The sequence below is a fragment of the Trichechus manatus genome, unplaced genomic scaffold, assembly GCF_000243295.1.
Source record: "Trichechus manatus latirostris isolate Lorelei unplaced genomic scaffold, TriManLat1.0 scaffold00028, whole genome shotgun sequence".
In the NCBI taxonomy this organism is placed as follows: Eukaryota; Metazoa; Chordata; class Mammalia; order Sirenia; family Trichechidae; genus Trichechus; species Trichechus manatus.
Genome location: NW_004443964.1, coordinates 21,952,289 through 21,963,814, shown reverse-complemented (window position 1 = coordinate 21,963,814; position 11,526 = coordinate 21,952,289).

The following is an 11,526-nucleotide window of genomic DNA, read 5'->3' as shown; positions in this document are numbered from 1 at the left end:
CATAAACCAGAGACTTCATCAGCCTGAGACCAGAAGAACCAGATGGTGCCCAGCTACCACCAATGACCACCCTGACAGGGAACACAACAGAGAGTCCCTGATGGAGCAGGAGAAAGGTGGGATGCAGAGCTCAAATTCTAGTAAAAAGACCAGACTTAATGGTCTGACTGAGACTGGAGAAACTCTGGAAATCATGGCCTCCAGATTCTTTATCAGCCCAGAACTAAAACATTTTCCGAGGCCAACTCTACAGACAAAGATTGGACTGGACTGTGGGACATAAAATGATACTCGTAAAGAGTGTGCTTCTTAGCTCAAGTAGATACGTGAGACTAAACGGGAAGCTTCTGTTCAGAGGTGAGATGAGAAGGCAGAGAGGGTTAGGAGCTGATTGAATGGACGTGGGAAATCGGGTGGAAAGGAGGAGTGTGCTGTCACAGTATAGGGAGAGCAATTAGGGTCACATAACTATGTATAAATTTTTGTGTAAGAGACTAACTTGAAATGTAAACTTTCACTTAAACTACAACCATAAAAAAACAAAAGAGAACAATGGAAATATATTTGCAATGAAAAGAAGAAAAGAATCTGTGCTTAGTGGGCACATATCAAACTCAGACTGATCTATCTTTATGTTCCTTGCATCATTATCCCACACCCTTAATAGCCATTCCCACACGTATTCCCCAAGTTTCTGTTTATACATCTTAGAAAAGTCAAGCAGTTCTTTTGGAGTGTAGCGTACCTCCTCCTGGGTCACACTTTGCACTTCACTTATTGGGCTTGCTGAGACTTAGTCTAGTTATAGGTCTAGAAGCCACAATAGGTGAGGGGGAAGTGTTTTGAGAGCATTCAGCATTGTCTTGTAAAGCATCTGCCTCAGGCGATCCTGAGGCAATGACTCAGACAAAGGCTCGTTAGACACAGCTTGGTTAATCTCATTAGATGGTAGTGGAGGGGCTAATGGTTTTACTGGGGGGTGTGGGCAGACAAACATGGAGTAGTCTCTTCAGATGAGAGTGAGAGGACTGATTCTGTTGGCAGGCACCTCAAATTTAGGGGCTCTGTCCCCAACTTCCTGATTATCTGCCTATATGTCCCCATCCCAAGTTTTGGGATCCCATATCTTCCCAGTTAATGCCATCACTTTAACTTCAGACACCTCTCGAGGTTGGCAATTGAGTTGGTGTTGTAATTCAGCCACTCTTATGATAAGACTCTGGGTTTGGTTTTTGGCAATATCAGCTCTGTTACTACAAGAAATAAGGCTTTCTTTCAAGGCACAAGTGGAAACTTTGAGGTCATTTATGTGGCACTTAAGCTTGACTCTGAAGCCCTGAGCTCATCTCTTTCTTTCACTAGTTTGTCTAGCAAAAGTAGGACCAACCAACTGGCTTCCTTACACTTCTCATTTTGACAAAATTGTGGAAAGGTATCGTTGTGGGGTGAATTGTGTCCTCTAAAAATGTGTGTCAACTTGGCTAGGCCATGATTCCCAGTATTGTATGATCATCCACCATTTTGTGACCTGATATGATTTTCCTACGTGTTGTAAATCCTACCTCTATGATGTTAATAAGGTGGGATTAGTGGCAGTTATGTTAATGAGGCAGGACTCAATCTAAAAGATTAGGTTGTGTCTTAAATCAATCTCTTTTGAGATATAAAAGTGAGCAGGGGAACCTCATATCACCAAGAAACAAGAGCCAGGAGAATAGCGTGTCCTTTGGACTCGGGGTCCCTGTGCTGAGAAGCTCGTTGACCAGTGAAGATTGATGACAAGGACTTCCCCTCGAGCTGATAGAGATAGAAAGCCTTCCCCTGGAGGTGGCACCCTGAATTCGGACTTCTAGCCTCCTAGAGTGTGAGAGAATAAATTTCTCTTTGTTACAGCCATCCTCTTGTGGTATTTCTGTTATAGCAGCACTAGATAACTACAACAGGTATCACACATGCAATCACCCAGAGCCTCGCCTTCCACCAATACCTGATGTATTAGTGGTGGTATTCTTCATATTTGTATTGCCACTTCACACCCTCTTTACTTCTGGAAGCAGAGTCATCAACATCTTAAGACTAAGTAGACTTGAGAACAAATTTATAAAACTCATCCTTACAATTTTGTTTCTCTAGAATCACTCTCAGTACCACATGTCTTAGGCTGGGTTCTCTAGAGAAGCAAAACCAGTAAAGCATATAAATATATGTAAAATTTATATCAAGGAAATGGCTCATGCAGTCGTAGAGGCTGGAACATCTGAAGTCCATGGCTTAGGAAAGAGGCTTTTCCTGAATCATGTAGCCACAGGGGCTGGCAAACCCAGAATCAGCAGGTCAGACAGGAGGCTCTTGCTCATAGGGGCAAAGATCAATGTATCCCAAGATTGGCAAGCAAGACAGCAGGTAAGCTGCTAGCTCAAGTCCCAAGAACTAGAGGTCAGATGAGGAGGAGCCAGCTGCAGGATCCAGAGCAAGCAAAAGCCCATGAGTGTTGCCAGAAAGTCCACTTATATTTTCAATGTAGGCCACACCCCCAAGGAAACTCCCTTTCAGCTGATTGGCTACTCACAGCAGATCCCATCATGGAGGTGATCGCATTATATCACGTCTCATTATGGAAGTGATCACATCATCATACGACTGCTAAACTACATCATAACTGCCAAACCACTGAGAATCATGGCCCAGCCAAGTTGACACATAACCTTAGCAATCACAACTGTGTTGACCTGTGAGGAGATAACAAGCACTGGAAAGTGTTGGAGCAGGAAGAAAATAGGTACAATCTTGATGGAGGGCAATTTAAAAAAAAAAACAGTTCTACTTCTGGAATTTATTCTAATACATACATGTATGCAGAATGACATATTTACAAGGATATTCATAGCAGTGATACTTACTGTAGCAAAAGTACAGAAACAGTCTACATTCCATCTTTTGGAGACTGGCTTAAAAAAGCATGGTGTAGCCATACAAAGAAGTAGCATGCAGCCATAAAAAATGAAAGAGGGAGCTCTTTATGTACTGACATGTAACGAAATCCAGGATATATTATTCAAGGAAGAAGTGCAGCTCAGAACAGAGTATAATGTTTGCTACCATTTGTGTGTAAAAAGAAGGGAGGCTGGGGGAATATATATACATATGTGTCCTTGCATATATTTAGAATATCTCTGGAAAGATACACAAGGGATGTGAAGATGTTTGGTCTTAAGGGGGAAAATTCAGGGAACCTGGCTCAAAGGTAAGAAGGAGACTAGTTTTAAAACATTTTAAGATTATTAGCTGTTGTTGTTGTTAGGTGCCATCGAGTTGGTTCTTACTCATAGCAACCCTGTGTACAACAGAATGAAACACTGCCTGGTCCTACGCCATCCCCACAGTCGTTGTTATGCTTGAGCCCATTGTTGCAGCCACTGTGTCAATCCATCTCTTTGAGGGTCTTCCTCTTTTTCTCTGACCCTCTGCTTTACCAGGCATGATGTCCTTCTCCGTATTTATTTACCTTCCATCCTTTCCTTCCTTCCTTTTTTTTCAAGAAATATAACACGTTTGAAGTCCTTTTTTCAATCTTATTTTTTTCCCTCCTTTCCAGAGGCAACCACTATTCCTGAATTTGGTGTTTATCTTTTTCTTGAATGTTTTTAAGCATAGTGCAAAAAAAAAAGTTGCTGTCAAGTTGATTCCCACACACGGCGACCCCTTGTGTGTCAGAGTAGAACTGTACTCCATAGGGTTTTCAGTGGTTGATTTTTCAGAAGTAGATCATGGGGCCTTTCTTGGACAGCACCTCTGGGTGAACTGAAACCACCAACATTTCTGTTAGCAGCCAAGCAGTTAACCTTTTGAGCTATCTAGGGACTTGTACATATTACTACATATGCAATACGTATTATGCCATATATATGTATCCATAAACCATGTATCACATTTTTTTGCAAGTTGTACCTTTCCTTCTATAATGTACTATTTTCACTTACGATTGTTTTAAATATTTACCCATGTTGATACATGTAGCTCTTCCCCATTCATTCAGACCACTGTATAGTATTCCATTGTTTGAGTATACACCAGTTGATCCATTCCTCTGTTGGTGTACATTTAAATTATTTCCAGATTTTCCAAACAATGCTTCAAATCACATTCTTTAATATGCCTCCTTGCCCACTGCCCTCAGGCAGTGGATATCAAACATATTTTTGCCACATATGCTTAGCAGTAAAAATGCTTTGAGCGTACAGCCCTAATGTGTGACTGTGTAGTTACTTATGAAGTATATATCTGTGAATCACTATACTAAATTTGTATGTCCATCATAAAACACACAAAAGACAACTATGAAAAGGATGATCAAAAGGGAAGTAAATATTTTACAAAAAATATTTATTGTGGCACAAAAAAATCTTAAGTGAAAATAATGTGGTTGAATATGCTTCATTGCTTTTTTAAATTTTGGTTTAACACTTCGTGTAACAGCCATTCAGAGGTCTGGTTTTAAGTGGGATTTATTTCAATCCTTGGTTTTCATGACTGAGAACCATTCTTCAATGAATGAAGAAGTCAGTGGAACTGGATGATGGATACACGGGTTCATTACAATACTTTATATACTTTTATTAATATTTGGTATTCTCCATTTTTAAAAACTGCATTATTGTACTTAATAAAACTTAACATCATTTTCAGTCCTATCCACCAAGGATTTTATTAAACTTGAGCTAATAATTTCCATCTTCCCTGATGTTTATCAGTTGTTCTTGCAAACTAATCAGAAGGTATTGTGTTTTCATATCGTCAACAAATGGGTTCAGGACCCACTGAAACACTTTTGTTTGGAAGATTTTTAAACATTTTAGAAAATCTGTTTCCCAGATTTTTAAATGTGCAGAAAGTTTTTTTTTTTGAAGATGGCACTTACGCCATTATTAGAAACCAGTCACTTAAAGATCAAAACATTTCCAAACATCTTCAAAATATGCTCTTTGTGTCGTGAGTTTCTTTGAAAAGCAGTTATTTTCTCACTCCTTGGCCAGCCAACTCTCTTTCAACGCTGACTGGGTTTTTGTTGAACCTGAGAACTTGTACATGGAGTGTTCGCTTGCATGTGAATCTTTAGGATTATTTATAATCATGCTTTTTTTGCAGGAATCTTGTTAAGCCCCTTGTCCACTTTTTCAGGGGTTAAAAAAAAACCAAACCCATTGCTGTTGAGTCAATTCCAACTCATAGCGACCGTATAGGACAGAGTAGAACTGCCCCATAGAGTTTCCAAGGAGCACCTGGTAGATTTGAACTGCCAACCTTTTGGATAGCAACCGTAGCACTTAATCATTACGCCACCAGGGTTTCCTTTCAGGGGTCAGGTAAACTAAATCCAGATAGCATAATGTATAAATCCATTTATCTGGGCACATGTAAACTGCATTGAACCCTGAAAAGCAAACACATCACAAAACACTGAAGGAAAACATACACAACCTCTCCAAATATAGAGTTTACTTCTTGCCCCTTACCTGGCCAGATCCTTCACCTGCCTTACATGGCCCAGAATGTCTGACAGAGAGGCCCTGGGAGGGCACCAGGGTCAGTCTCCTTAAGTATTAGTAAAACTTGCTTGCTTTTCTTCTTTTTCTTTTAGATAAAAAGTATGTTTTAGTTCTTCACCATGGACACAAGGAAAGTATTAGCCCAACAGACAGACAGGGCCACATAAACCAGAGGCTTCATCAGCCTGAGACCAGAACTAGATGGTGCCCAGCTACCACAGTGACCGCCCTGACAGGGAACACAACAGAGAGTCCCTGACGGAGCAGGAGAAAAGTGGGATGCAGAACTCAAATTCTAGTAAAAAGACCAGACTTAATGGTTTGAGACTTGAGGGACTCTGGAAGACATGGCCCCCGGACTCTCTGTTAGCCCAAAACTAAAACCATTCCCGAGGCCAACTCTTCAGACAAAGATTAGGCTGGACTTTGGGACATAAAATGATACTCGTGAAGAGAGTGCTTCTCAGCTCAAGTAGATACATGAGACTAAATGGGCAGCTCCTGTCCAGAGGCGAGATGAGAAGGCAGAGAGAGTCAAGAGCTGGTTGAATGGACACGGGAAATCTGGGGTGGAAAGGAAGAGTGTGCTGTCACAGTACAGGGAGAGCAACTAGGGTCACAAAACAACGTATGTATAAATTTTTGTAAGAGACTAACTTGAATTGTAAACTTTCACTTAAAGCACAACAAAATATATATATATATTAGTTCTATGTGATCATCTTGTGCCTGAGGGTACACACCTCTCTTTGAAAACCGCTGATCCAGGATATACCTAGAAATGGAATTGCTGGATTGAAGAGCATGCACGTTACAGGATAGCCCCAAGTTGTTCTCCCAAGAGCCTGTCCCAGTTTACATTCCGACCTGTGTCTTCACAATTTTTACTAAAACTTGTTCCTGTTTTTTAACGTGTTTATAATATACTTTAATTTCTGCTAGTCAGAAGAGTGTGAAATGGTGTACGGCATCTGATTGTTCCATTTTCATTTTCCTAATTACTATGAGTTTGAGCATTTTTATATGTTTATTGGCCATTCAAATCTTTCCATCTTTGAATTGCCTATTTATGTATCTTGCTGATTTTTCTGTTGAATTATTTGTTTGTCTTTTCCATATTAATTTATTTGTCTTTTCCATATTGATTTATTTGTAGAGTCTGCTTTTTCATTTCATTAATTTCTATTCTTTATTACTTCTGAACTTCTACAATCTTTGTGTTTACTCTGCTGATTTTCTGACTTGTCAAGTTGAATGCTTAGCTGATTCATTTTAAATCTTTGTTATTTTCTAATATAGCCTATGCATTTAAGGTTATAAATTTCTCTCTAGGTATTTTAGCTGAATTTCACAACTTTTTAAAATGAATCTCATAGCTGTTGATACATAGTTTTTCATTACTGCAGTTTTAAATACATTACTATGTCCATTATGTTTTATTCTACCATGAATTATTTAGAAGTATGGTTTTAAATTTCCAGAGGTATGCATTTTGTTTTGTTTTGCTTTATTCCTTTAAAAAAAACTTTTTATTATTGATTTCTGACTTCGTTGTATTGTATCATAGAATATGTTCTGTATGATGCTGATTCTTTAATATTTGTTGACACCTTAGTGGTATAAGTCAATTTGTATAATGTTCGATGTGTGCTTGAAAATCATGTTTATTTTCTAATTTTTGGCTATAAGATTTTATATATATATTAAAGTTTATTAATAGTATTGTTTAGTATTGTTTAGTCTTTTATATGCTGCTAATTTTGTTTGGTTTTTTTTTTGTTCCATCTATCAGTTTTTGAGAAAAGTATGTTAAAATGTCCCGCTAGTAGATTTTTCACTTTTCCCTTGTAGTTCTGTCAACTTCTGTTTTAAATATTTTGAGGCAGCATTGTTAGATTCATATAAGTACTAGATTATTATATATTCCTGGTAAATTGTTTCTTTGTCTTCAAGCAATGACGCCTATATTCCTAATAATTCTTCATCTTTTAGTTTATTTTATCAGATTTTAATATTACTACATCATTTTCTTTCTTCATTTTGCCAGCTAAATTGAGAGGTCACAGAGAGCAATGTAAAGAGCATGGACTGAGTCAGGTTGCTGAGTTCAAATCCCAGCTCTGACACTTTCTGGGTCTGTGACCTCACAAGTTACCTCAGTTTTCTCATCTGTAAAATGAGCATAGTTACTACCTACCTCATAGAGTTACTATGATGGTTACATTAATTATTTTTTAAAGTACTTTGAATGTCACAGTAAGTACTCCCCACATATTTGTAAAATAAAACAATTAAATAAATATATCTGCATCCCTTTTCTGTCAACTTTCTGTGTCATTAATCCATAGATATTTCTCTTATAAACAGAATTTAGCTGGACTGTTTTTATCCAGTTTGAGAATCTCAGTCTTTTAACAGGGAGGTTTAATTCATTTGTATTTTAAAGTGTTTTCATTTTTTATAGCTACATAGTATTCCACTGTATGGACTATGCCATATTTTATTTAACCCATCGCTTGTTGCCTGATATTTAGTTGCTTCTGATCTTTTGCTGTTACCACAATACTCCAGTAGATATTTTTATTGCATAAATCAGGTCACGTATGTGTGATTATATCTATAAAATAACTCCTAGAAAGGGGGTTGCTGGGTGGAAAAATATGTACATTTGTAATTTTGCTAGATAGGGCAATTTGGCATTATCTAGCAAAATTGATCTTTGCCAGTCTGTTAAGTGAAAAACGGTACTTCAGTGTAGATTTAATTTGCATTTCTCTTTTTAAGTGAAGCTGAGCATATTTTAATATGTTTGAAAGCTATTCATATTTTCTTTTTCTGTGGATGTTCCCTTGCCTATTTTCAGCTGGGTTATTGATCTTTTTTGTACACATTTTTTTTTACATAGTATTGAGAAATCAGCCCTTGGTCTGTGAAATTAGTTGAAGTGCATTGATTTTTTAAATCTAAGCCCTACCCCTCAGGAATCAAGAAAAATTGTGAGAAAGAAAAATCTGAATTATTATGTCAAAAATACTGTTTTCCACTACAGTTTTTGCTGTCTTTTTCTGATCACTGACTGTGTGCTAAATACATGTTTACTCTTTACAGTCTGACTGCCTGGTAGATAATATTATCCTTATTTTAAAAATTAAAAAACTGAAGATCAGAGCAATTCAGTCATTCATTCAACAAATACTCATCAAGCACCTACTGTGTGGGAGCCCTGGTGGCGCAGTGGTTAAGAGCTCGGCTGCTAAACAAATGGTTGGCAGTTCAAATCCACCAGCTGCTCCTTGGAAACCCTATGGGGCGGTTCTACTCTGTCATATAGATAGGGTCGCTATGAGTCGGAATCAACTCAATGGCAATGGGTTGGGTTTTTTGTTGGTTTATTTTAGATGCTCCAAGCAGGTTTTTTACTCTGGGGATATAGCAGTGAATAAAACAAAGTCCTCGTTCTTATGGTGCATACATTCTGTAGGGGAATATAGATAATAAACAAGTAAACAAATAAGATACTTTCTGATAGCAGTAAGTGTTATGAAGAAAATTAACCAAGGCAGTGGGACTGACAAGGGATGGGGTCAGAGAAGTCCTGTCTGAAAAAGTGGCATTTGATGTGGTACCTAAAAGAAAAGAGAAGACCTGAGAAATGAAACTGTTAATGCAAAGGCTCTAAAGTAGGAATGAGCTTGGGTTGTTGAAGGAAGAGAAGGAAAGTATGGTAAGAGGGGCAAACGGGACTCTATTGGGAGTTTTCTTAAGGGAGGGTAATTTAACCTTATTTCATTTGTATCAGTCAGGATAGGATAGGTAGGCGGTTTCTGAAAGTTTTGGTCTTGGCACCCCTTTACACTCTTAAAAAATTGAAGATCCTAATGATACTCATGAAGAGTGTGCTTCTTAGCTTAAATAGATACATGAGACTAAATGTCCAGAGGTGAGGTGAGAAGGCAGAGAGGGTCAGGAGCTGGTTGAATGGACACGGGAAATCCGGGGTGGAAAGGAGGAGTGTGCTGTCACAGTATATGGAGAGTAACTAGGGTCACATAACAATGTATATATGAATTTTTGTATAAGAGACTAACTTGAATTGTAAACTTTCACTTAAAGCACAATAAAAAAAAATTGAGGATCCCAAACAGCTTTTTTGTTCATGTGTAGATTAGTTATTATTGCTATGTAAAAAAAAAAAAAAAAAATCACATCAAAACTTAGTGAGTTAAATTCAATTGTGGCTTTATTCACTTGTTTTCTCTCAGTTTCTGTGAGTCAGGAATTTCAAGCAATTTGGGGGGTTTCTAGCTTGGGATCTCTTGTGAGGTTGAAATCATCTGAAGGCTTGAGTAGGCCTGGGAGATCAGCTTCAAGGTAGCTCACTCACTCATATGAGTGGCAAGTTGGTGCTGGCTGTCGGCAGGAAGCCTCAGTTGCTCTCCACGTGAGCCTCTCCACAGGCATACTTGAGTGTCCATGTGTCAGGGTGGCTGGCTTCTGCCAGAGCAGATGATCCAAGAAACAGCAATACAGAAGTCATGATGGCTTTTATGACCTCGCCACAGAAGTCACACACTATCATTTCCTCAATCTATTGGTTACACAGCCTTATTTAACATGGGCATAAATACCAGGAGGCGTGGATCACTGGGGGCCATCTTGGAGATTGCCTACCACAATGTGGGTTGCACTTATCAATATTTACAGAATTAGAAATTAAAATATAGGAAGTTTTAAAATACTAACTTATTCATCTAAAAACAAGAAGCCCACTGTGTGTTAACAGTATATTTTTAATGAAAACATAGCTTCCAAAACAAAAATAATTAGTGAGAAGAATGGCATTGTTTTACATTTTTTCAAATCTCTTTAATATATCTGGTTTAAGAGAAGACAGCTGCATTCTCATTTCTGCTTCGCATACTCCACTGAACACTCATGAGAGAATGAGTGAAAAATGGCAAGTAACGTCTTAATACTATTATAAAAATAGTTTTGCATCCCTTCTGAAAGTATCTTGGGGACCTCAGACCATACTTTAAGAACCTGGTGCTAGGTTATGATAGGTAACAAATGACCCCAAAATCTCAATGGCGTATTACAACAAAGATTTATTTCTTGCTCATGCTACAAATCCATTATGGATTTATATCTATTCCATGTCATCTTCATTAAGGAACCCAAGTTGACAAAACAGCCTGTCTTAGTCATGTAGTGCTGCTACAACAGAAATACCACAAGAGGATGGCTTTAACAAAGAGAAATTTATTCTCTCACAGTTTAGGAGGCTAGAAGTCTGAATTCAGGGTGCCAGCTCCAGGGGAAGGCTTTCTCTCTCTGTTGGCTCTGGGGGAAGGTCCTTGTCACCAGTCTTCTCCAGCTGAGGAGCTTCTCAGCGCAGGGACCCCAGGTCCAAAGGACACGCTATTCTCCTAGCTCTTGTTTCTTTGTGGTATCAGGTCCTCCTATGTCTCTGCACACTTCTCTCTTTTATATCTCAAAAGAGATTGACTTAAGACACAACCTAATCTTGTAGATTGAGTCCTGCCTCATTAACATAACTGCCAATAATCTCACCTCATTAACATCATAGAGGTAGGATTTACAACACAGGAAAATCAATCAGATGACAAAATGGTGGACGATCACACAATACTGGGAATCATGGCCTAGCCAAGTTGATACACATTTTTAGGGGACACAATTCAATGTATAACACAGCCTCTACCTGGAACATTGCTAGTCATCATGCAGGAGGAAAAGAGAACATGGTGAACCACTCTGGCTCTTAAAGTTTCTGCTTGGGAATGTTACTTTTTCTATTAGCCAAATCAAGTCACACTGTCAGGTCTGAGTTCATCAGGGCTGGGATATACAATTTTCCTCCAGAGACAGCCCCCACTAGAAGGGACACTGAATACACGTGAACAGTAATATACTCGACCATGGTATTTTATAAATATCACTCTGGCTGCTTCATGGA